This window comes from Moschus berezovskii, chromosome 7 (genome assembly GCF_049115385.1).
Source record: "Moschus berezovskii isolate FMDL1 chromosome 7, NW_MosBer_1.0, whole genome shotgun sequence".
NCBI classification, from domain to species: Eukaryota; Metazoa; Chordata; class Mammalia; order Artiodactyla; family Moschidae; genus Moschus; species Moschus berezovskii.
The window spans coordinates 50,304,343-50,327,919 of NC_142466.1; the positions used below are offsets into that span (position 1 = coordinate 50,304,343).

At 40.1% G+C, this 23,577-nt stretch overlaps 1 pseudogene; it reads right to left on the reverse strand.

Moving 5' to 3' along the window:
- Positions 1 to 482: 482 nt before the first annotated feature.
- On the reverse strand, positions 483 to 20,985 carry LOC148777326 (transcription initiation factor IIA subunit 2 pseudogene; annotated as a pseudogene).
- Between the last annotated feature and the right edge of the window lie 2,592 nt (positions 20,986 to 23,577).

Consider the following 23,577-nt stretch of genomic DNA (forward strand, 5'->3'; position numbering starts at 1 on the left):
GCTGGGAACGCTGTCTAAAGATTATCTACTTTTTCCTGACAGTTTTATTCTTGGTAGGCTTCTCATATCAATGTTATCGCTGGTTTTACATTACTTTTTTAAAAAAATTTTTATGAAGTATAGTTGATTTACAATGTTTTGTTAGTTTCAGGTGTGTAGCAAAGTGAATAGGTTATACATATACATATATCCACTTTTTTTTTAATTCTTCTAAAAATGAATTTTCTAAATAAAATATGGTTCTTTGGCTTCAATTCTGACTTGTCATAAAGTTAAGTTTCTTCATGATGCATAATGAAGATGATGTAAGCAGCCATAGAATTGTAAGTTTCTTTCTATAGACATCCTCCAATCCGTGCAGCACAGCATAATCACTCCTGCATTTCTATAACAGAATAATGCATTTTAGAGTCTCTTCTTTGCTGCCCCTCCAAGTGCTGCATAATGACAGAAGACAGGACTAAAAGGCCAATTTTCCTCTTTCACTCTGCAGTATTAAAGCTAGTATTTTTACCATCTTAAGCTACAATTTCCACTTTATCCACTTTAATAAGCTCTGTCATCTCTCTTCATTCAACCCCACTCAATATAAAAGCCCACACATGATCACAGAATCTGTACATATAAACAAGAGCCTCTGGAATGCTGACTCCGTCCCTACCTGTCAGTGCTGATGCTAAGTGTACAGACTTATCACACTGAAGTAGAACTTGATGGGTAAGTTGGGGATGCTCTGTTTAGATGGCATGGGTTTACCTGGACCCTCCTGAAGACTGTTTCCTAAAGTGCATTTCTCTATAACTGATATGCTACCGCTTAAGGAAAGAAGTTACTGAAGTCCTGTGGGGAAGGCCTGTGGGACAGAAGCGACAATCCAGGACTCAACAGGAGGTACCTACACTGCCACTGGCCCCTTCAGCAGCCCCAGAGACTACAGAGCTGGGTCAGTGACCTGGAAGTACTCACAGAACTGGGAAGTGAAACCACATAGGAGTCAAGGAGGCCCCCAGCATCTTAGTACCTTATAATATGGTGTTTTTAAAATATAATAGAAACATAATATAAAAATAATTGACCTCATGTTTTCCCTAATTTTAAGTAGCAAGAAAAAACAATGTTCTTAAAACATCACTGTAAGATGTTGCCATTTCCTTCTCCAGGGGATCTTCCTGACCCAGGGATTAAACCCAGATCTCCCACACTGTAGGCAGACACTTTACCCTCTGAGCCATCAAGGAAGCCCTTCTCTTCTGCAGTGGCTGGGAAGTTTACACTTTTGGGGAAAAAATGTTTTTCAGATCTTTAAATGTTTAAAATAATATGGATTAGGGAAATTCCCAAACTCTTTATAAAACAGCAGTGTGTGTCAAACACCCAGCAGTGGTGGGCCAAGCAGCAGCTAAGAAGTCTTACACGTCTATGAAAATCTGTAGATAATTGACGGGAGAAGAAACTTGAAATGCTTCAAAAGCTGCTAATTGCAACAAAAAGGAAATCAGTTGTATTCAGTCTAAGAACATCATCATGCTTCTTAAACTAACTTAGAATTTTAAAGCAAACAAGGGCTTAAAAGAGCATCTAATAAAACCTCTTTATTTCACGGAAGATGAAACTAGTTTATGGTTGGCCCAAAATATTATGGTTTCTTTTTCTGCTTTCAGTTCAGTTGCTCAGTCGTGTCCGACCCTTTGTGATCCCATGAACTGCAGCATGCCAGGCCTCCCTGTCCATCACCAACTCCTGGAACTTACTCAAACTCATGTCCATTGAGTTGGCAATGCCATCCAACCATCTCATCCTCTGTCGTCCCTTTCTCCTCCCACCTTCAATCTTTCTCAGCATCAGCGTCTTTTCCAATGAGTCAGTTCTTCACATCAGGTGGCTAAAGTATTGGAGTTTCAGCTTCAACATCAGTCCTTCCAATGAATATTCAGGAATGATTTCCTTTAGGATGGACTGGTTGGATCTCCTTGCAGTCCAAGGGACTCTCAAGAGTCTTCTCCAACACTACAATTCAAAAGCACCAATTCTTGGGTGCTCAGCTTTCTTTATAGTCCAACTCTCACATCCATACATGACTACTGGAAAAACTATAGCCTTGACTAGACAGACCTTTGTCAGCAGAGTAACGTCTCTGCTTTTTAATATGCTGCCTAGGTTGGTTATAACTTTTCTTCCAAGAGTAAGTGTCTTTTAATTTCATGGCTGCAGTCACCATCTCCAGTGATTTTGGAGCCTCAAAAAATAAAGTCAGTCACTGTTTTCACTGTTTCCCCATCTATTTCCCATGAAGTGATGGGACTGGATGCCATGATCTTAGTTTCCTGAATGTTGATTTTAAGCCAGCTTTTTCACTCTCCTCTTTCACTTTCTTCAAGAGGCTCTTTAGTTCTTCTTCACTTTCTGCCATAAGGGTGGTGTCATCTGTATATCTGAGGTTATTGATATTTCTTCTGGCAATCCTGATTCCAGCTTGTGCTTCTTCCAGCCCAGCGTTCCTCATGATGTACTCTGCATACAAGTTAAATAAGCAGGGTGACAATATACAACCTTAACGTACTCCTTTTCCTATTTGGAACCAGTCTGTTGTTCCATGTCCAGTTCTAACTGTTGCTTCCTAACCTGCATACAGATTTCTTGGGAGGCCGGTCAGGTGATCTGGTAGTCCCATCTCTTGAAGAATTTTCCACAGTTTGTGATGATCCACACAGTCAAAGGCTTTGGTATAGTCAATAAAGCAGAAATAGATGTTTTTTCTGGAACTCTCTTGCTTTTTTGATAATCCAGTGGATGTTGCCAATTTGATCTCTGGTTCCTCTGCCTTTTCTAAAACCAGCTTGAACATTTGGAACTTCATGGTTCACGTACTATTGAAGCCTGGCTTGGAGAATTTTGAGCATTACTTTACTAGCATGTGAGATGAGTGCAACTGTGCAGTAGTCTGAGCCATCTTTGGCATTGACTTTCAAGAAGAACAAATACCTGGTCAGAGATTGTCCTTTGAGAAGTTGAGATCTTGAAACCAAGAGTTTAAGAATCTGATTTCCACATGACAACTAAAGGCCAAAAGAATTCAAAAATGGAAACTACAATGCCAAACTATAAGGGGAAAAGCAAGATCAGAGCTGTTTTAAAGTGATCATAAAGTGGAAATCAGTAGCTTGGTGACAAATAAAATTCTTAGAATGCACAAAATGTTGGAAAAGAGAGCTCATCTCATCTCATTTAACCATCTCTACACAGATTAGGAAACTGGGGGTCAAAGGGAGAAAGTTATTTTCCTGTGCACATTCACACAGCTGTCACAGTCAGATTGAGCATTCAGGGGTCCATGACCATTCTCAACTCAAGCTTCCTTGCAGAACCCACATAAAGGTGCTGATTGTAAGACTTGAGAAAAAGAGGTCAGGAGTTAAGAATCATTCACTACATAGCCTTTTCAGATTGACTTATTTCACTAAGAAACAAACATTTAAGTTTCATCTACTTCTCTTCATAGCTTAATAGCTCATTTCTTTTTAGTGAGGAACAGAATTCCATTTACTGAATGTGCTACAGTTAATCTATTCACCTACAAATATGAAGACATATTTGTTGCCTCCAAGTTTTGGTCATTATACATAGAGCTTCTATAAAATTTGTGTGCAGGTTGGGGGGTAAAAATAAGTTTTCAGCTCCTTTGGGTAAATACCAAGGAGCATGATTCCTGGATCAAATGGTAAGAGTATTTTAGTTTTGCAAGAAACTTTCAAGCTGTCTTCCAAAGTGGCTGCACCATTTAGCATTCCCACCAGCAAAGAATGAGAGTTCTTACTGCTCCACATCCTCATTAGCATTTGGGATCATCAGATTTTGATCATTCTGATAGGTATTTCAAAATTATTTAATGAGGAAAAATGACAGTGATCATTGATTTAATCAATTTGATCACTGATTTGATAATTTGATGGTGATCCTCAAAAGGTGGTTTTGTTGAATAAACAGTTTCTTTTAAAAAATTAATAGTTAAATCTCTGCTACATAGTTTGTTTCCAAATACAGAGACTTCATAGGCCCATAAAGAGATGCAGGAAGAGCATGAACACTAGGCACTTAGCATCTAAATCTGTCAGCAACTATTCAGGCCTTCAGTCTGTGTATCTCCATGCCAATAATACAACATGACGGCTCAATCTCAGTGGAAGTACCACTGGATTTGGAGCCAGAGAACCAGATTCTAATTCTGTCTCACTTTGCCTCTCTCCCTTTCCTCCTGAATGAAATGAAAGACTTGGACTGATCAGGTCTAAGGGGGTCGAGTAGGAAAGTTAAATGAGTGAAGCAAGCAAGATGAGGATTGGGAGAAATGAGGGAGCTCTTGCCACAAGAAAACAGGAAGCTGTGTAATCGATGGATGCTGTGTGAGTATGTACCTCATTTTGTCAAATTTGATGATTTTCCATGAGAAGCCAGAAATCTAGTTTGAATATGATATTTCCTAATTTATATTATTGGAAACACATTTTAAAATTTCAAAAATACTCTAAGCATGGGACTTCTACTTCCCACCAAGATGAAGCAGCAGGGATCAGACTTAACTTCCCATCTGAAATAAATAAAAATAGACAAGATATAGGAAACAACAGTTTTCAAGAACTGGACATCAGTCAATGAGGGACAGTGACCTCTGAGAAATGGAAAATGAGGTAAGCCCTAAATTGACTCAGCTTTAAGAATGCCACAACATGCAGTAAATAAAAGATAGTTTTCCTAGTAAATAGTACTGGGACAATTCTATATTCATATGAATAAAAATGAACTTTCATCTATGAAACCATAGATACAGAACATAGATCATATTAAAAAATAACTTAAAATGGATATAGATCCTAATGTAAAACCTAAATTATAAAACTTCTACAAGCAAACATAGGAGAAAACCTTTGTAAATATTATAATTCAGGGTGAATCTCAAAATAATTATTTTGAGTGAAAAAATTCAGACATAAAAGGAATACATACAGTATGTTTCCATTCAGAAAACGCATACTAATCTATAGTGACAGAAAGCAGATCAGTGATTACCTGGAGGGGTTGAGGACAGGAAAGAGAGATTCTAAAGGGCTATAAGAAAACTTTCCACAATGATGGATATGTTAATGATCTTGGTTATAAAGATGGTTTCACAGGTATGTATGTACTTGTGAAATAGCAAATCATACACTTTAAATATGTGCAGTTTAATGTGCACAATTATACCTCAATAAAATGTTTACACACACACAAACACATACTGATATGAAGTGGCCAAACCAAACCCAATTGTTGGCAAAATCTGGCATGCTAGCTGCCAGTTTTCAATTACTATATTCAATGGCATCTGGAGTCACTTCCAGTAAAATGTGATTCTTTGAAATTTACCCAAGGCTAAAATGCAGTTTCACAGATAGTAGATATAACTACATCAAGGTATTTGCAGGTGAAAATATTTGCAGGTGAAAAACTGAATATATTGAATGTGTTCAGTTCAGTTCAGTTCAGTCGCTCAGTCGTGTCTGACTCTTTGCGACCCCATGAATCACAGCACGCCAGGCCTCCCTGTCCATCACCAACTCCCGAGTTCACTCAAACTCATGTCCATCGAGTCGGTGATGCCATCCAGCCATCTCATGCTCTGTCGTCCCCTTCTCCTCCTGCCCCCAATCTTTCCCAACATCAGTCTTTTCCAGTGAGTCGACTCATCGCATGAGGTGGCCAAAGTATTGGACGTGTTAGCATGTATAATAACTGAATATTTATATTGTTTATATCATCATTTATAGAAACAGATTGTTCATTTTCAACAGATTTTGTTTCACTGTAATTTGGCTGAGCCTATAATTTTCTCAGTGCTCAGGGAGGGTAAAAGGTGCAAACCTCTTAGGCTACATTTCAGGACAATTAAATCACAATGTTGCAATGAATGTTATAGAAGACACTCTTTAAGACCACCTCTGTTTTCCACATTAGCATTGTTGTAGGATTTATATATTATATGAGGAACATTCACATAATCACATAATCAATGGGTTTGGGGCTTTGTTCACTCCAGAGTCACAGAAGCACTGTTCACAGATTGTCACAGGAAAAGATCTCATTCCACATGTACCTATATCCACATAAACACACACCTACACAGAGTCACATTACAGTACATTAACAAGTAGGCAAATCCACATGCACCTATCATAATGATACCATGTCCAATCTCAGAATGAATATATAATATCAATATATATCATATGAAGAGCACACAGGTGCATATTTTCCTATTTTTCTTATATAAATATATTCATGGATAACTGGGTATATTTCATTGCTCATAAACATTTTTTAAGGGTTAAACTGAAACTGCTTAAAGAATGTAGAAACAGAGGTGAATGGCTGTCCAGTAACCAAGCAGTCATAACCCTCCCCACCAGTGTCAGTTTTCATTTGCCATCAGATAAGCCTGAAAGTGCTAGAGTTGATACGACCCAGTCCCACAGGTAAGAAGAGTAGCAACATATTTGTGGTGGAGCGTTACATGGAAAAGGGCCTGAGGAATGTCACTTGCTCTGCATCAAAACAATGCAACAAAAGAATCTATTGTCATTGGGTCTCCCCCATTCTGGTCAATTTAATGTGGGTGTAGCCCCATAAAACACCAACTGGAATGTTGGCCATTTGTACAGAGGCATCATTTGCAAACTGCTTGCTTTCTTGTTCTTCTTTAAATTGCGGTTTAGAAAAAATGCTGGAGGCATTTAGAATGTTTAGACACAGGACAATTTTCATAGCTCAAATTGCAGGTGGAATAAATGTCTTCTGTCCCTTGTTCATGGAAGTCCAGACAAGTTCTTAATGGGAGAGGTAAAGAACACTACTTCACAGAGGTCAGTAGCCTCCTCTTCCTGCTTCCATTAATTAACACTGATTAACATGAGTTCTAATTTCATTTCTGAACAATTCATTTGATATCTGACCATCAAAAAGTTATAAAATAGATAATTAGGAAAAACCACCATTTTCTTGCGTAAGGTACATCGAAGAAAATTGGCCTAAGGAACTGCTAAGGGGAAGTTTAAAGATCTTTCTAATCAAGCACTCTTCTACAAATGCATTCCACGTGGATTTTCTCCTCTCACTTCTTCAGGAGAACAAGTCCCAATGGCTCAAGAAGTAAAGAAACTGCCTACAATGCAGGAGACATGAGTCTGATCCCCAGGTTAGGAAGATTCCCTGGAGGAGGACACGGCAGCAACCCACTCCAGTTTTCTTGCCTGGTAAATCCCATGAACAGAGACGCCTAGTGAGCTATAGTCTATAGGGTCACAAAGAGTCGGACATGACTGCACATGCACAAAAACATGATTTAAAATACATATAGTACTGAATTAAAATTCTTAATAACTAACATGTGAAAACACAGTAGTCACTCCTGAATACTAAATGTAAACTGACAGAATTGTTAGTCCCAGAAAGGCCCTAAAGTAGAGAATCTCTTTAAATGAGTAATGAAATATAAGTTCCATAAACATTCTGTTGCTAAGATGGCAGTGAGAATTTAAAGAATTCCCTGATAAACAAAATACCTCTTGCCTCCTGAAGTAGTAAGCACAGCCAATACTGATGCACCATTTATTATGTGCTAGGTAATGCTCTAAACATTTTATGTACATTGACTTATTCAGTTCTCAAAACAATGCTGTGACATAGGCGGTATTATTTGTCCCACTTTCTAGATGAGGAATCTGAGGTAGACAGCAGTTGAGAAACTCGCCCATTTGAAGCTACAGAAGTTGACCTTACCCACGAAGACCAATGTCCTCCACTAACTGATGACATGTAAGGTCAAGCTGTTTGCCTGTGATCAGTTCACTTCCAACCAGCTCTGTGCTCTGCTGTGTGGCTAAGAAATCCCACCACTTCAGCTCTGTCCATTTGAATTTTTATAAATAATCTTTAAAAATGAAAACTTTCTTATTGTCCATTTACATTTAAGAGTAAACATGGCTGTACAAGCACATTTTGATGGGAAGATACTGTTTAGAAAAAAAAAGAACTCCTGGGAATGAGAGGTGTAGCTCCAGATACCACTGGAAAGAGAACAATGAGTAAAAGTTTGATTTTACAAAGCAAATGTGTAATAAAATGCTCTGAACACTCTTTTCCGGGAACCTGGTTCCTCTTTTCACTAGCTTTGGAGTTGACCTCCAGTGTCACATTCCTTTTCTCTACCTCCTAATTCTCCTTTTCAAGCCATCGCTCCTGTCGTACAACCACTTTCCTTGCAAACACCTCTCTCATCAGACTTTTGGGGTGTTCTGGGGTTCTTTGGGACCATTCACCCTCTCCTTTGTATTACCCCTAAATCACGTCTTTTGTGCCTGGGTGGAAATGTTGGAGAAATTTGGAGAACAGCAAGTTATGCCAGCATCCATAAACAACAGAATCTAGCTTGACTTTTACGACTCCCTTGCCTAGAAAATCCCATGGATGGAGGAGCCTGGTAGTCTGCAGTCCGTGGGGTCACTAAGGGTCAGACACGACTGAGCGACTTCACTTTCACTTTTCACTTTCACACACTGGAGAAGGAAATGGCAACCCACTCCAGTGTTCTTGCCTGGAGAATCCCAGGGATGGGGGAGCCTCGTGGGCTTCTGTCTATGGGGTCACACAGAGTCGGACATGACTGAAGTGACTTAGCAGCAGCAGCAGCAGCGTGGAAGGGGCCCAGGATACCACAGATACAGATGTGATATACTCCTAATTAAAACAGCAGTTGTTGGAGCACTTGCCATCCAAAGTGGTAGCCAAAGGACTCTCCAGAAAGAGGTTACCACCTGCCTACCCTTTGGTATCTGGACCACCACTTGTCCAAGCTGCCCTGGGAAGTGCCAGCAGCTCCTGACAGCAGTGGGAAGAAGACAGGGACTGACAGGACTTCCAGCTTATGCCATGAGGCAGGGAAGCTGGATGGGGGGGGAGCAGTGTCAGCTGACCCTTTCCAAGCCATAGAGTGACCCCACTCCACTACCTCCAGGGAGAAATCACAAAAGTTATTTTGGTTCCTGAGTGAACAAAAATTCTTCTGGAAAAGTATGTTTAGAAATGGAAAGTCCTAAATCAGAAATCCTCTTAGGAAGGAGAGAGTGGGATAAATGGAGAAAGCAGCACGGACATATATACACTATCATGTGTAAAACAGATACCTGGTGAGAAGTCGCTGAACAACACAGGGAGCCCAGCCCGGTGCTCTGCGATGATCTAGAGGGGTGGGATGGGGCGGGGAGAGAGGCTCAAGACGGAGGGGATATGTGTACACTTAGGCCTGACTCATGCTGTTGTACAGCGGAAACCAACACAACACTGTAAAGCAATTTCCCTCCAGTTAAAAATAAATTTTAAAAAATCCTTCTACAGGGCTATGGATGTTTCTTTATATCCAGGCAACCACTTCTTAATTGCATAATACTCAGCTCTTAGTTGGTGCTGCCTTTCAGGCCTTAGCCTGCCTGACCCAACAGCTGCTTAACTTGGCTCCAAGCATTTATGACTTTATTTTGAACAAATCTCGAACATTTTCATCTGACTTTTCCCAACTCGACTGTGCAACTCAAAATTTGTTTTAAATTTTACGGTCCTTCCCCTCACCCCCGCTTCTTCTCTCTCCATCCCTTTCTCTCCTTCCCCTCCTTACAGCTGGAGCTTTGGAATTTGAGTTGGTTTGCTTTAGGCAGCAGCAGATTTTGTGATGCAAAAGAAAGGAAGTTTGCAGAAGGGAAGAGGGTAACATGGGGAGACAGGGAAGGTCAGTTTACTGACTCTGGATTCCTTCAGAACAAGCTAAAACCTAATACTATATAAATACTGAAGTGCACAGTAGAGTCAAAGTATTCAATAAACATTCACTGTGAATGGAGGCATTAGGGGAAGCTTAGGCCCCGCCTGAATTCCCATGAAATTTGTAAATATTTCTTTCATTTGTTCTCCATTTACAATTAGTTGCGGTCAAGCTGATCAAAGCCAGAAGAGGCCTGTTGCATGTGAACCCGCATCCCTCACAATGACATCCACGAAGCAGAATGAAATATGGAATATCAGGTTTCCACGGATGTATGAACTTGTAAAAAATCTGAAAGAATAGGAGGTTTTTCACACTGAGTAATGTGAAACATTTGGTGCAGATTGTAGGCCTCTGAAGAGGGAAAGGGAGAGCCCAAATCCATCAGGCTATAAAACAGAAGCAGGCCCAAGCCAACTCCAGGGTCTTCCCCAGCAGGCAGGCAGCAGGCAGGCATCCAACGATTTAGCTATCATAGGCTCTCCACCCTCTGGGGTTCCTGGCACAGAGCCCCTTGGGGAGAGAAAAGAGGCGGCACCCAGGGCTCAGCCTGGGATGAAGGCTTTTCAAGTGGCCTTCACCTTCTGTGGCTGGATTGTGGAATCACTGCTCCCCGACCACAGCCAAATATATACACCCCTTTTAATTGATGCATTCACCCACTTCCAATCAGATAGGGGTTACAATACTTGATAAGGTCTTAGGATCTCCTATACACAGTCTAAGTCAATGAACAACCCCAAGTGAACCCGGAGGTGTAAACTATCACAAAGCCTCGAAAAGCCACACACAACTGTTCTGGCTCATTTGAGCACCATTTCTTTTTTTCTTTTTCTCTCTCTTTCCTTACTCAGAACTTCTCCTCCCATAAAACCCATGTCACTGCTGGCTGGGGCCAGACTCTCCTTTTGTGAAGACTCAGGGTATTTTAGCTGCTTTTCAGTTCCCATGTTTTCAGCTGTAATGGAATCTGAGGTGAGGACCTGTGGAGGCAGGGGTGGCTTTAGCAGTTTATATTCTTTCACCACCAGCAGTGCCTAAGGCCATGAGGCAATGTCTCCTCCCTTATTAGAACACTGAGCGACCACTACTGTCAGCTTATTAAAAGAACTCATGATAATTCATGGATACTCAGAAGAAAACAAGCAAGGGTTATTGCCAAGGACTTCAAACCAGCAAAGCCTGGCAGCCTGGAATCACATGCAGCTCTCTCTGGAAAACACAAACAAACCTCCCTCCTTCCACTTCTCTCCCTCCCCTCACCCTAGGATCCTATAATCCTGCCTTCTCATCTTGCCAGATTGGTGAGGTATGGTGTTCAAGATACATCCTAGTCCCAAACACCAGGAACAAAAGAAAGACTGAAATCCACTAAGGTGGAGAAAGGTTTGGAAGAATTAAAGATTGGGAGTAGATAAGCATAAACAAATGCTAAGTAAAAAGAAGTCTGTGAAAATTCAGCCTCCCCACTCAAATCACACACACACACACACACACACACACAGACCCTCCTGCTCTTCCCTCCACCCACATCTACTCAGAATGCTTGGAGGAAGAACCAGTAGCCTAAACAAATAAAGGATGATGGAGGAGGAGGAGCAGGAATAAAGGGTCACCTTTGAACTAAAAGCCACTGTGTGATACCAAGCTAGAGTTCTCCAAAACTCTGAGCTGGGGGTGACCTGGGCTTCTACTGCCCAATAGAAAGCTCCTTCCTTACACCAGGGAGAAATGTACAACGATACATTTGGCGTGGGAGAGCCAAACCTTAACGTTCGTGGAATCAAAATAGAGAGAAAACCTTAATCTGACCTTGTGTGGAGGCCTTCAGCTTAGAAAAACTAATCATCCCAAACTTTTCAGAATTTATTAGTCAGGACAGGAGGAGAACAGTTTTATTTTTTTTTTTATTTTTTTTTTATTTTTTTTTTTTTGTTAAAAGTATTTTTATTAAAAAAGCACAAATGCAAAGAAATGAACAGAGGAAAATTTATGCGTCGAACCTGGACTGGTCACTTATGATAATATACATGCTACAATTCCATTCTCCCCAATCATTCCACCTTCACCCTCTCCCACAGAGTCCCAAAGACTGTTCTAAATGCCTATGTCTCTTTTGCAGTCTCTTATACAGGGTTCAGGTTACCATTTTTCTAAATTCCATATATATGCGTTAATATACAGTATTGATGTTCTTCTTTCTGGCTTACTTCATTCTGTATAATTGGCTCCAATTTCATCCACCTCATTAAAACTGATTCAAATGCATTCTTTTTGATGGCTGAGAAATACTCCATTGTGTATATGTACCAAAGCTTTCTTATCCATTCATCTGCAGATGGACATCTAGGTTGCTTCCATGTCCTGGCTATTATAAACAGTGCTGCAATGAACATTGGAGTACATGTGTCTCTTTCAATTCTGGTTTCCTCAGTGTGTATGCCCAGGAGTGCGATTGCTGGATCATATGGCAGTTCTATTTCCAGTTTTCTGAGGAATCTCCACACTGTTCTCCATAGTGGCTGTACTAGTTTGCATTCCCACCAACAGTGTAAGAGGGTTCCCTTCTCTCCACATCCTCTCCAGCATTTATTGCATGTAGACTTTTGGATAGCAGCCATTCTGACTCGTGTGAAATGGTATCTCATTGTGGTTTTGATTTGCATTTCTCTGATGATGAGGGATGTTGAGCATTTTTCCATGTGTTTGTTAGCCATCTTTATGTCTTCTTTGGAGAAATGTCTGTTTAGTTCTTTGGCCCATTTTTTGATTGGGTCACTTAGTTTTCTGGAATTAAGCTGCAGGAGCTGCTTGTATAATTTGGAGATTAATCCTTTATCAGTTGCTTCATTTGCTATTATTTTCTCCCATTCTGCAGGCTGTCTTTTCACCTTGCTTAGAGTTTCCTTTGCTGTGCAGAAGCTTTTGATTTTAATTAGGTCCCATCTGTTTATTTTTGCTTTTATTTCCAATATTCTGGGAGGTGGGTCTTGGAGGATCCTGCTGTGATTTATGTCGGAGAGTGTTTTGCCTACGTTCTCCTCTAGGAGTTTTATAGTTTCTGGTCTTACATTTAGATCTTTAATCCATTTTGAGTTTATTTTGGTGTATGGTGTTAGGAAGTGTTCTAGTTTCATTCTTTTACAAGTGGCTGACCAGTTTTCCCAGCACCACTTGTTAAAGAGACTGTCTTTTCTCCATTTTATATTCTTGCCTCCTTTGTCGAAGATAAGGTGTCCATAGGAGCGTGGGTTTCTCTCTGGGCTTTCTATTTTGTTCCATTGATCTATATTTCTGTCTTTATGCCAGTACCATACTGTCTTGATGACTGTGGCTTTGTAATAGAGCCTGAAGTCCGGCAGGTTAATTCCCCCAGTTCCATTCTTCTTCCTCAAAATTGCTTTGGCTATTCGAGGTTTTTTGTATTTCCATACAAATTGTGAGATTATTTGTTCTAGTTCTGTGAAAAATATTGTTGGTAGCTTGATAGGGATTGCATTGAATGTATAAATTACTTTGGGTAGTATACTCATTTTTACAATATTTATTCTTCCAATCCACGAACACGGTATATTTCTCCATCTATTAGTGTCCTCTTTGATTACTTTCACTAGTGTTTTATAGTTTTCTATGTACAAGTCTTTTGTTTCCTTAGGTAGATATATTCCTAAGTATTTAATTGTTTTCGTTGCAACAGTGAATGGAATAGTTTCCTTAATTTCTCTTTCTATTTTCTCATTATTAGTGTATAGGAATGCAAGGGATTTCTGTGTGTTGATTTTATATCCTGCAACTTTACTGTAATCATTGATTAGCTCTAGTAGTTTTCTGGTAGAGTCTTTAGGGTTTTCTGTGTAGAGGATCATGTCATCAGCGAACAGTGAAAGCTTTACTTCTTCTTTTCCAATTTGTATTCCTTTTATGTCTTTTTCTGCTCTGATTGTTGTGGCCAAAACTTCCAGAACTATGTTGAATAGTAGTGGTGAGAGTGGGCACCCTTGTCTTGTTCCTGACTTTAGGGGAAATGCTTTCAGTTTTTCACCATTGAGGATAATGTTTGCTGTGGGTTTGTCATATATAGCTTTTATTATGTTGAGGTATGTCCCTTCAATTCCCACTTTCTGGAGGGTTTTTATCAAAAATGGATGTTGAATTTTGTCGAAGGCTTTCTCTGCATCTATTGAGATAATCATATGATTTTTATTTTTCAATTTGTTAATGTGGTGTATTACGTTGATTGATTTGCAGATATTGAAGAATCCTTGCATTCCTGGGATAAAGCCCACTTGGTCATGATGTATGATCTTCTTAATGTGTTGTTGGATTCTGATTGCTAGAATTTTGTTAAGGATTTTTGCATCTATGTTCATCAGTGATATTGGCCTATAGTTTTCTTTTTTTGTGGGGTCTTTACCAGGTTTTGGGATTAGGGTGATGGTGGCCTCATAGAATGAGTTTGGAAGTTTCCCTTCCTCAGCAATTTTCTGGAAGAGTTTGAGTAGAATAGGTGTTAGCTCTTCTCTAAATTTTTGGTAGAATTCAGCTGTGAAGCCGTCTGGACCTGGGCTTTTGTTTGCTGGGAGATTTTTGATTACAGTTTCAATTTCCGTGCTTGTGATGGGTTTGTTCAGATTTTCTATTTCTTCCTGGTTCAGTTTTGGAAAGTTGTACTTTTCTAGGAATTTGTCCATTTCTTCCAGGTTATTCATTTTATTGCCATATAATTGCTGATAGTATTCTCTAATAATCCTTTGTATTTCTGTGTTGTCAGTTGTGATCTCTCCATTTTCATTTCTAATTTTATTGATTTGGTTCTTCTCCCTTTGTTTCTTGATGAGTGTGGCTAGTGGTTTGTCAATTTTATTCACCTTCTCAAAGAACCAGCTTTTGGCTTTGTTGATTTTTGCTATGGTCTCTTTTGTTTCTTTTGCATTTATCTCTGCCCTAATTTTTATGATTTCTTTCCTTCTACTGACCCTGGGGTTCTTCATTTCTTCCTTTTCTAGTTGCTTTAGATGTAGAGTTAGGTTATTTAGTTGACTTTTTTCTTGTTTCTTGAGGTGTGCCTGTATTGCTATGAACTTCCCCCTTAGCACTGCTTTTACAGTGTCCCAGAGGTTTTGGGTTGTTGTGTTTTCATTTTCATTCATTTCTATGCATATTTTGATGTCTCTTTTGATTTCTTCTATGATTTGTTCATTATTCAGCAGCGTGTTGTTCAGTCTCCATATGCTGGCACTTTTAATAGTTATTCTCCTGTAATTGAGATCTAATCTTACTGCATTGTGGTCAGAAAAGATGCTTGCAATGATTTCAACTTTTTTGAATTTACCTAGGCTAGATTTATGTCCCAGGATGTGATCTATCCTGGAAAAGGTTCCGTGTGCGCTTGAGAAAAAGGTGAAATTCATTGTTTTGGGGTGAAATGTCCTATAGATATCTATTAGGTCTAACTGTTCTATTATATCATTTAAAGATTGTGTTTCCTTGTTAATTTTCTGTTTAGTTGATCTATCCATAGATGTAAGTAGGGTGTTAAAATCTCCCACTATTATTGTGTTATTGTTAATTTCCGCTTTCATACTTGTTAGTAATTGTCTTACATATTGCGGTGCTCCTATGTTAGGTGCATAAATATTTATAATTGTTATATCTTCTTCTTGGATTGATCCTTTGATCATTATGTAGTTTCCTTCTTTGTCTCGTTTCACAGCCTTTGTTTTAAAGTCTATTTTATCTGATATGAGTATTGCTACTCCTGCTTTCTTTTGGTCTCTATTTGCATGGACTATCTTTTTCCAGCCCTTCACTTTCAGTCTGTATGCATCCCTCGTTTTGAGGTGGGTCTCTTGTAGACAACATATATGGGGGTTTTGTTTTTGTATCCATTCAGCCAGCCTTTGTCTTTTGGTTGGGGCATTCAACCCATTTACGTTTAAGGTAATTATTGAAAAGTACGATCCCGTAGCCATTTTCTTTATTGCTTTGGGTTCAAGTTTATACACTCTTTCTGTGATTCCTGTCTATAGAAGATCCTTTAGCATTTGTTGGAGAGCTGGTTTGGTGATGCTGAATTCCCTCAGCTTTTGCTTGTCTGTAAAGCTTTTGATTTCTCCTTCATATTTGAATGAGATCCTTGCTGGGTATAGTAATCTGGGCTGTAAGTTATTTTCTTTCATCACTTTAAGTATATCTTGCCACTCCCTTCTGGCCTGAAGAGTTTCTGTTGAAAGATCAGCTGTTATCCTTATGGGAATCCCCTTGAGTGTTATTTGCTGCTTTTCCCTTGCTGCTTTTAATATTTGTTCTTTGTGTTTGATCTTTGTTAATTTGATTAATATGTGTCTTGGAGTATTTCGCCTTGTTTTAACATGTCACAAATAGTCTCCAAAGATCTTGTGAAAGTAAGCAGCTATATCAGCATCTGTATCTTGGCAATCTGGTCACAAATGATTTGAAACAAACAGGTGTGTTTACAAATATGAGTTGATAGTTTTGAAAAGGACAGTTCTTAAAGGAAATTAACAACTGGAGATTTGGCTGAAACCAAGACTATGCCAAAGCCTTTGACTGTATGGATCACAATAAACTGTGGAAAATTCTGAAAGAGATGGGAATACCAGACCACCTGACCTGCCTCTTGAGAAACCTGTATGCAGGTCAGGAAGCAACAGTTAGAACTGGACATGGAACAACAGACTGGTTCCAAATAGGAAAAGGAGTACGTCAAGGTTGTATATTGTCACCCTGCTTATTTAACTTATATGCAGAGAACATCATGAGAAACTCTGGGCTGGAGGAAGCACAAGCTGGAATCAAGATTGCCGGGAGAAATATCAATAACCTCAGATATGCAGATGACACCACCCTTATGGCAGAAAGTGAAGAGGAACTCAAAAGCCTCCTGATGAAAGTGAAAGAGGAGAGTGAAAAGGCTGGCTTGAAGCTCAACATTCAGAAAACAAAGATCATGGCATCTGGTCCCATCACTTCATGGGAAACAGATGGGGAAACAGTGGAAACAGTGTCAGACTTTATTTTGGGGGGCTCCAAAATCACTGCGGATGCTGATTGCAGCCATGAAATTAAAAGACGCTTACTTCTTGGAAGGAAAGTTATGACCAACCTAGATAGTATATTAAAAAGCAGAGATATTACTTTGCCAACCAAGGTCTGTCTAGTCAAGGCTATGGTTTTTCCCGTGGTCATGTATGGATGTGAGAGTTGGACTGTGAAGAAAGCTGATCGCCGAAGAATTGATGCTTTTGAACTGTGGTGCTGGAGAAGACTCTTGCGAGTCCCTTGGACTGCAAGGAGATCCAACCAGTCCATTCTAAAGGAGATCAATCCTGGGTGTTCATTGGAAGGACTGATGCTAAAGCTGAAACTCCAATACTTTGGCCACCTCATGCGACGAGTTGACTCACTGGAAAAGACTCTGATGCTGGGAGGGATTGGGGGCGGGAGGAGATGGGGACGACAGAGAATGAGATGGCTGGATGGCATCACCAACTCGATGGACATGAGTTTGAGTGAACTCTGGGAATTGGTGATGGACAGGGAGGACTGGCGTGCTGTGATTCATGGGGTCGCAAAGAGTTGGACACGACTGAGCGACTGAACGGAACTGAACTGAACTAAAGACTGGCTCTATATACTTACTTTACACACAATGCATATCCTTCGCCAGGACAGCGTAACTACAGACTCAACTCACGGGGCATCACCACCTAGCCTTGTAAAGGGAAGAGAGGTCAATGCTGTAGTTTTTCTGTAATTAACACCTACCATCAATTTCAAGAAACTGAACACCACCATAGCCAGAAGTCACGAATTATAGCTCATTTCCTCCTCCTTAGAGGTAACAGTGTCAGTAATTTATAGGGTTTACTACCTATGTAGTTATTCTGAAACAATATACAGTTTAATATCTATGTTTGAACTTTATGATCATGGAGTCTTCTCCAACACCACAGTTCAAAAGCATCAATTCTTTGGCGCTCAGCTTTCTTTACCATCCAACTCTCACATCTATATATGACTACTGGAAAAACCATAGCTTTGACTCTATGGACCTTTGTCGGTAAAAGTAATATCTCTGCGTTGTAATATGTTGTAATATGTTGTCTAGGTTTGTCACTCCTTACATTTCACATACTCCAATTTTTCTCGGCTGTTCAACTATGCCCTGCTACCACTGCCGAATCATTATTCACTTGCTGCTCACTCTGACACTTGGATACTTTTCCAATGTGGTAGGATGGGGCCCCCAGGGATGTACAAGACCTCTTCTACTTGTCTACACTTTCTCCCCTTCTGCCATAGTCACTTAACATTTTAGTCCTGATGGGTTTCAGGATATTATCTTGTGCAATTCTCGATCACCTGCAGATGGAATCAGTATATCTTACAATTACTCTTCTGAATCCCTAACAAATACATTAAGTAGTACCACACCAGAGGCCAGTTCTTTCAGAATTCCAATTAATATGGCAACACTCCCATTTTCATATGGGTCACCCACCATCATGGACTTTTTTTTTTTAATGTCAATACTTGGGCCCTACTCCAAAAGAACCTGGTTTAATTGGTCTGGGGTGGGGCTCCCCAAGTGATCTGAATGCACTGCCAAGATTGAGACCACTGACCAATACCTGATACACTGTGCTATATCTACTGTGTTTTAGCACTATAGTTCTGAAACTTACTGTGCATACAAGCCACCTAGGGATCTTTTGAAAATGCAGACCCTGCAAATGCAAATATTTGCAGACAAATGTTTCAGTAAATCTAAGATAGGAACTAAAATTCTCCCTTTCAAACAAGCTAGTTGATACCAATGATATGAATCACATTTTGAAAAGCAAAAAAGCACAGACCCTCATTCAAACCGAGGACCTAGTTTACTATTGAACAGCTTTAGTCTTTCAAGTCTAACTCTAACACTTTATTCAAAACAATTTCTCACATACCCTCAACCTTTTCCCAGGTCTTATGGTTATTTCCAGAGTTCACTCCATGTCTCTGTTTTCTGATCCATATTACACATGACATCATTTTCTGGGTTTACAAAACGAATGAACATATGACACTAGCTTTCCTAAGCAGTATCTTGGCATCGTCTACTAATGGCTATTCATGTCTCTTTCTCCTTGAAGAAAGATTTTTGCCAAGAAGCCTCCTTCTCTGAGGCTTGCTTGGTGTTCTGAGGGGAAAAGATTGCAGTCAGCATTAGTGCCCAAGCCTATACAACACACACCTGAGGCTCAGCATTTCACACACAGACCACTGCATTGTCACAGCCCTGCCCTCCCTGGGACCTTGAGATGTCAGGAAAATGAAGAGTAGCTGCTCCCCTCTTCAAAAGAAGAATGGGACCCAGGGATGAAGGGACAGTATGCAAGACCCTCTGTTCATGCCCTGCCAATGTTTAATCCTATCATAAACACTCCTCAGATCTACATACCTCACTTCCTCCAGCCCAGTGTTGGAGCCATCCTACTCACCTATGCCAAACATCATCTGGCTTTAGGGATGCATAGCTGGATGTGTGTAGCTGGTCTACTCAATGTTATCTTGGCACTTCTTTAAACAGGGTTATGAGATCCTCACTGGAGATATCTAAGAGGCTTTAAAAAATGCAAGAATCCCAACGCAGTCACTTACCAAATGTATGATCTTGAAAAGTTATTTGATTGCTCAGCACTTCATTTTCTTCATCTTAAAATGATGCAAAACTTACCCCATAGGACTATTGTAAAGATTATATGAGATACACATGAAGTACTCATACAGTGTCTGGCACTTACACTGGTTTAGTGAAGGCTAGTAACTGACACAGAAATCCAAGGGAGTCCCATCTGGGATATTCCAAGAGGCCTAGGGGAGATGTATAACTTCTGTTTCCAGACTGTGTCTCATATTTATTAAGCTCTGAACCACACTGTACACACTCCTGCTAGATATCCCTGCTACATATGTTGTTAGATACCCCATTCTGCCATCCTCTCCCTCTAAGAAAGTAAGAATGAAATTTTCATCAGAAAATAAAATGCCTTTATCTTTTGAATTATGCAAAATCGCTGCAGATGGTGATTGCAGCCGCGAAATTAAAAGATTCTTGCTCCTTGGAAGAAAAGCTATGACCACCTAGACAGCATATTAAAAAGCAGAGACATTACTTTGCCAGCAAAGGTCCATCTACTCAGAGCTATGGTTCCTCCAGTAGTCATGTATGGATGCAAGAGTTGGACTATAAAGAAAGCTGAGCGCTAAAGAATCGATGCTTTTCAACTGTGGTGATGGAGAAGACTCTTGAGAGTCCCTGGGACTGCAAGGAGATCCAACCAGTCCATCCTAAAGGAGATCAGTCCTGAATGTTCATTGGAAGGACTGATGCTGAAGCTGAAACTCCAATACTTTGGCCACCTGATGTGAAGAACTGACTCACTGAAAAAGACCCTGATGCTGGGAAAGATTGAAGGGAGGAGGAGAATGGGGCAACAGAGGATGAGATGGTTAGATGGCATTACCAACTCGATGGATATGAGTCTGAGTAAGCTCCAAGGGTTGTGATGGACAGGGAAGTCTGGTGTGCTGCAGTGCATGGGGCTGCAAAGAGTCAGACACGACTGAGCAACTGAACTGAACCCAAGTTAGGCATTAAGTGTGGGCATAAACACTCCAGCAGATGCCACTCTCCGTTATGGTTTCACTTTCCTTTCTAAGCCGGGAAAGTTGGCTGCTGAAAAGAATTGAAGAGAGAATAAGAACTAAGCCTTTCCTGAGAGGTAGGAAAAGAAATGGGCTTTCCTTCTTTCTCAAGGGAAATGCTGAGAGAAGACAGAGAGTTCACAATAGAAAGGCAGACTGGACACACAGAAGACAGCAATCCCATGCTTCCAGTTAATTTAGGAGGACTCTGGATGAGTCTTCAGGGGGCAGTGAAATCCATGGCCGTGCCTTGGCCTGACTTGTTTAGATGCTGTTGGTTGATCAAACACACCAATTACCAGGACGAAAACTCCAACCCCCTCCCTCACAACCTCTGACAGAGCTCTAAATGCATAAGACCTGTTGGTAATATCAAGACCTACAGATTACCACCAGCTCCCATTTTGCTTACCTGAGCTCACCACCATATTTGGTTTTGCTCAGGTTCATACAGAGTAGGAGAGTGAAGGAGGAACTACTTTTCAAGTTCTTCTATGGCAAAACAATGCACTCAATTTTTTATGGATCTCTTTAATGAGATCCATAAATTAATCCATAAATGAGATCCTTAATGAAATCCATAATAGAAATCAAACCCATAGCTGGAACTTCCCCTACCTTCCTTTTTGGTGTACTTGGTTCTGCAAACTTTTTAAATTGAAAAACTGCTGTCAGAATGTAATTGCTGATCAAGGTAAATGCCAACTGAAAACAATCCGCATACAGTTTATACTTTGTCTCAGCTTATTTTTCTCAACCAAAATTTAGACTTCCTAGTTTGACAAGGATGCGTTTTTATTTGTGAAAAGACTTAAAAGATTTTAAAATAAAATTTTATTTAGTTACCCATTTAATGGACTGATCTCCCCCCTCAAGGAATTATATAAAATTGTCACTGGACCATCCTAGAAAATATGTGACATCTTAAGTATGCTTCCGCAGGAAACTGGTCCTCTTGTGTGGCTTCAAATAGCAGGTACTCTGCAAATACACTGTCATGCTTGAGATGGACAAGGATCCTATGTTTTCTGGTCCTTCAAAATCACCATCAGGCTGAGCAGCTCTATTGGAAATGGGAAGGAAGCAGTAACTGTGTGAACTCAGCTGTCATGGAAAGCAGCCCCTTCTATTCATAAGCTGAGACATAAGACATCTACATGCCTGAAGATGAATGACAAAACTGTACAGGTTCTACTTGGACTGAGATTTTCCACCCTATATTCTCAATTTCTAGAACATTCTTTGACACACGGAATGTACTCAATAATTTCTTAACTGCCAAGTGAATGAATAAATGAACGAATGATTTGTTTACTGTTTCCTGGCAAAAAATTAAAATACTTTGACTCCAAGCACAATAACCTCCATTTTTCCAGAGTTATGAGAGATCTGCAGTGCTCTTAGCCCCAAAGAGTAGAATCCAAGTATTCATGTCTACAGCATGAGGAGGAATGAGAAAAGGAGCAGGAATTCCAGAGTTCCATAGGACAACAGGAGACTTCACTGAAGAGAGTTAGAGCTTGGTGAATTTCCAAAAGGCACCAGAGAAAACCTTGGTGGTATTCCACAGGGTCCTATACAGAAAGCAGAACACAACAGATATGCTAGTTAGTCAGCCCATGACTTACTTAGGCCTAACCATGACTTCATCAAGTATCTTTGAATCCTCTGGCCCTCTATCATTGAAGAGGTCAAAGACCCATTGCTGGGAGAAGGGGGACACCAAGGTCATCTCAAAAACTCAGCTTATGTTGTTGTTTGGTTGGGTTTTTTTTTTTTTTTCTATTTAAAAAAGAGAGAAAGAAAGCAGGAATTATCCAACTTTTGAGTTTTCAAGTTACGTAGACTTCAGATCAATTGTGTCTATAATTTATATGCTGAGTTCATATTAGCTTACATTTGAACATACACCTGTCTCGCCAGGGATAAGTAATGGCATCCTGGATGAGAAGAAGCAGCCAGAAAAGGTTTCAAAATCTCACTACTGATAGTTGCCAAAGACAACAATCCATAGTCAGACACACAAATGCTAATGGGGCCTTCGATGGGTGCAGGGACCACGAGGCCGGCCATCACCATACCTGTGCCTCTCTATATAGGCTAGAAATGCAGCGCTTCAGTGTGAATATCATTCTTAAGTGGAGAGGCAAATCATATGCTTTGCTTCAGCTTGTCCAGAGAATTCTGCTGGAGCAGACTGGGCGCCAAGCCAGGTTCATCAACTACTGAGCATTTGACAGAGTATGAGATGAAGTTAATAGAGTTCTGGGGGTAGTTCAAAGATTTGTTTTGTACTAGCCACAGGCTGATAAGAGGAAAAGAAAACATCCCAAAATCCTAGAGCCATAGGGAAAAGAGAGATCCATGCATACTATCAGCATACATAAACAAAATTGCAGTAAATCACCCCTTAGGGAAAAAAGTACCATCCATTGGTTGATGAGTGGATTTTCAATTCCTAGAGGACAAGAAATCTGAGCACCTTCTTTGCACACAACGGGTGATGCAAAAATGGCTGTGGGAGGAAGTTAGGTTGTTGAAAAAAATTGCAGGATCCTTATAGGAATCTGTTGATTGTAGTAAGACTAAAATGTAAAACGTTCCCTGAAAAACTGTTGCCCCCTGCCCCCACTTCCATAAATACCAGTTAACAATGGAACTATCTGATGCCACATTAGTACACTACAACCCTCTCTTAAAATTCTCCATTTCTGAGACTGGAAAGAAACAGCCATCAGATCATGCAGGCATACACGCCCACCAGTGGCAAATCTGGTAGAACCAACAGGGAAAATATGATCTATTTGTGACTCCAGAAGTCAATTCCACTGTGGTCTTTAAGCTTATGAAGTAATTCAATCAAACAAACTCTCATTCTTTATTGTCATGGAGGGTCACACAATAGAGATTAAGAATTGGTAAGAATAGATTTATATGATCTAAAGAATAAAATGAATTAAAAGAATATTTATACACACACACATACAGGGACTTCCCTGGTGCTCCAGTGGTTAAGAATC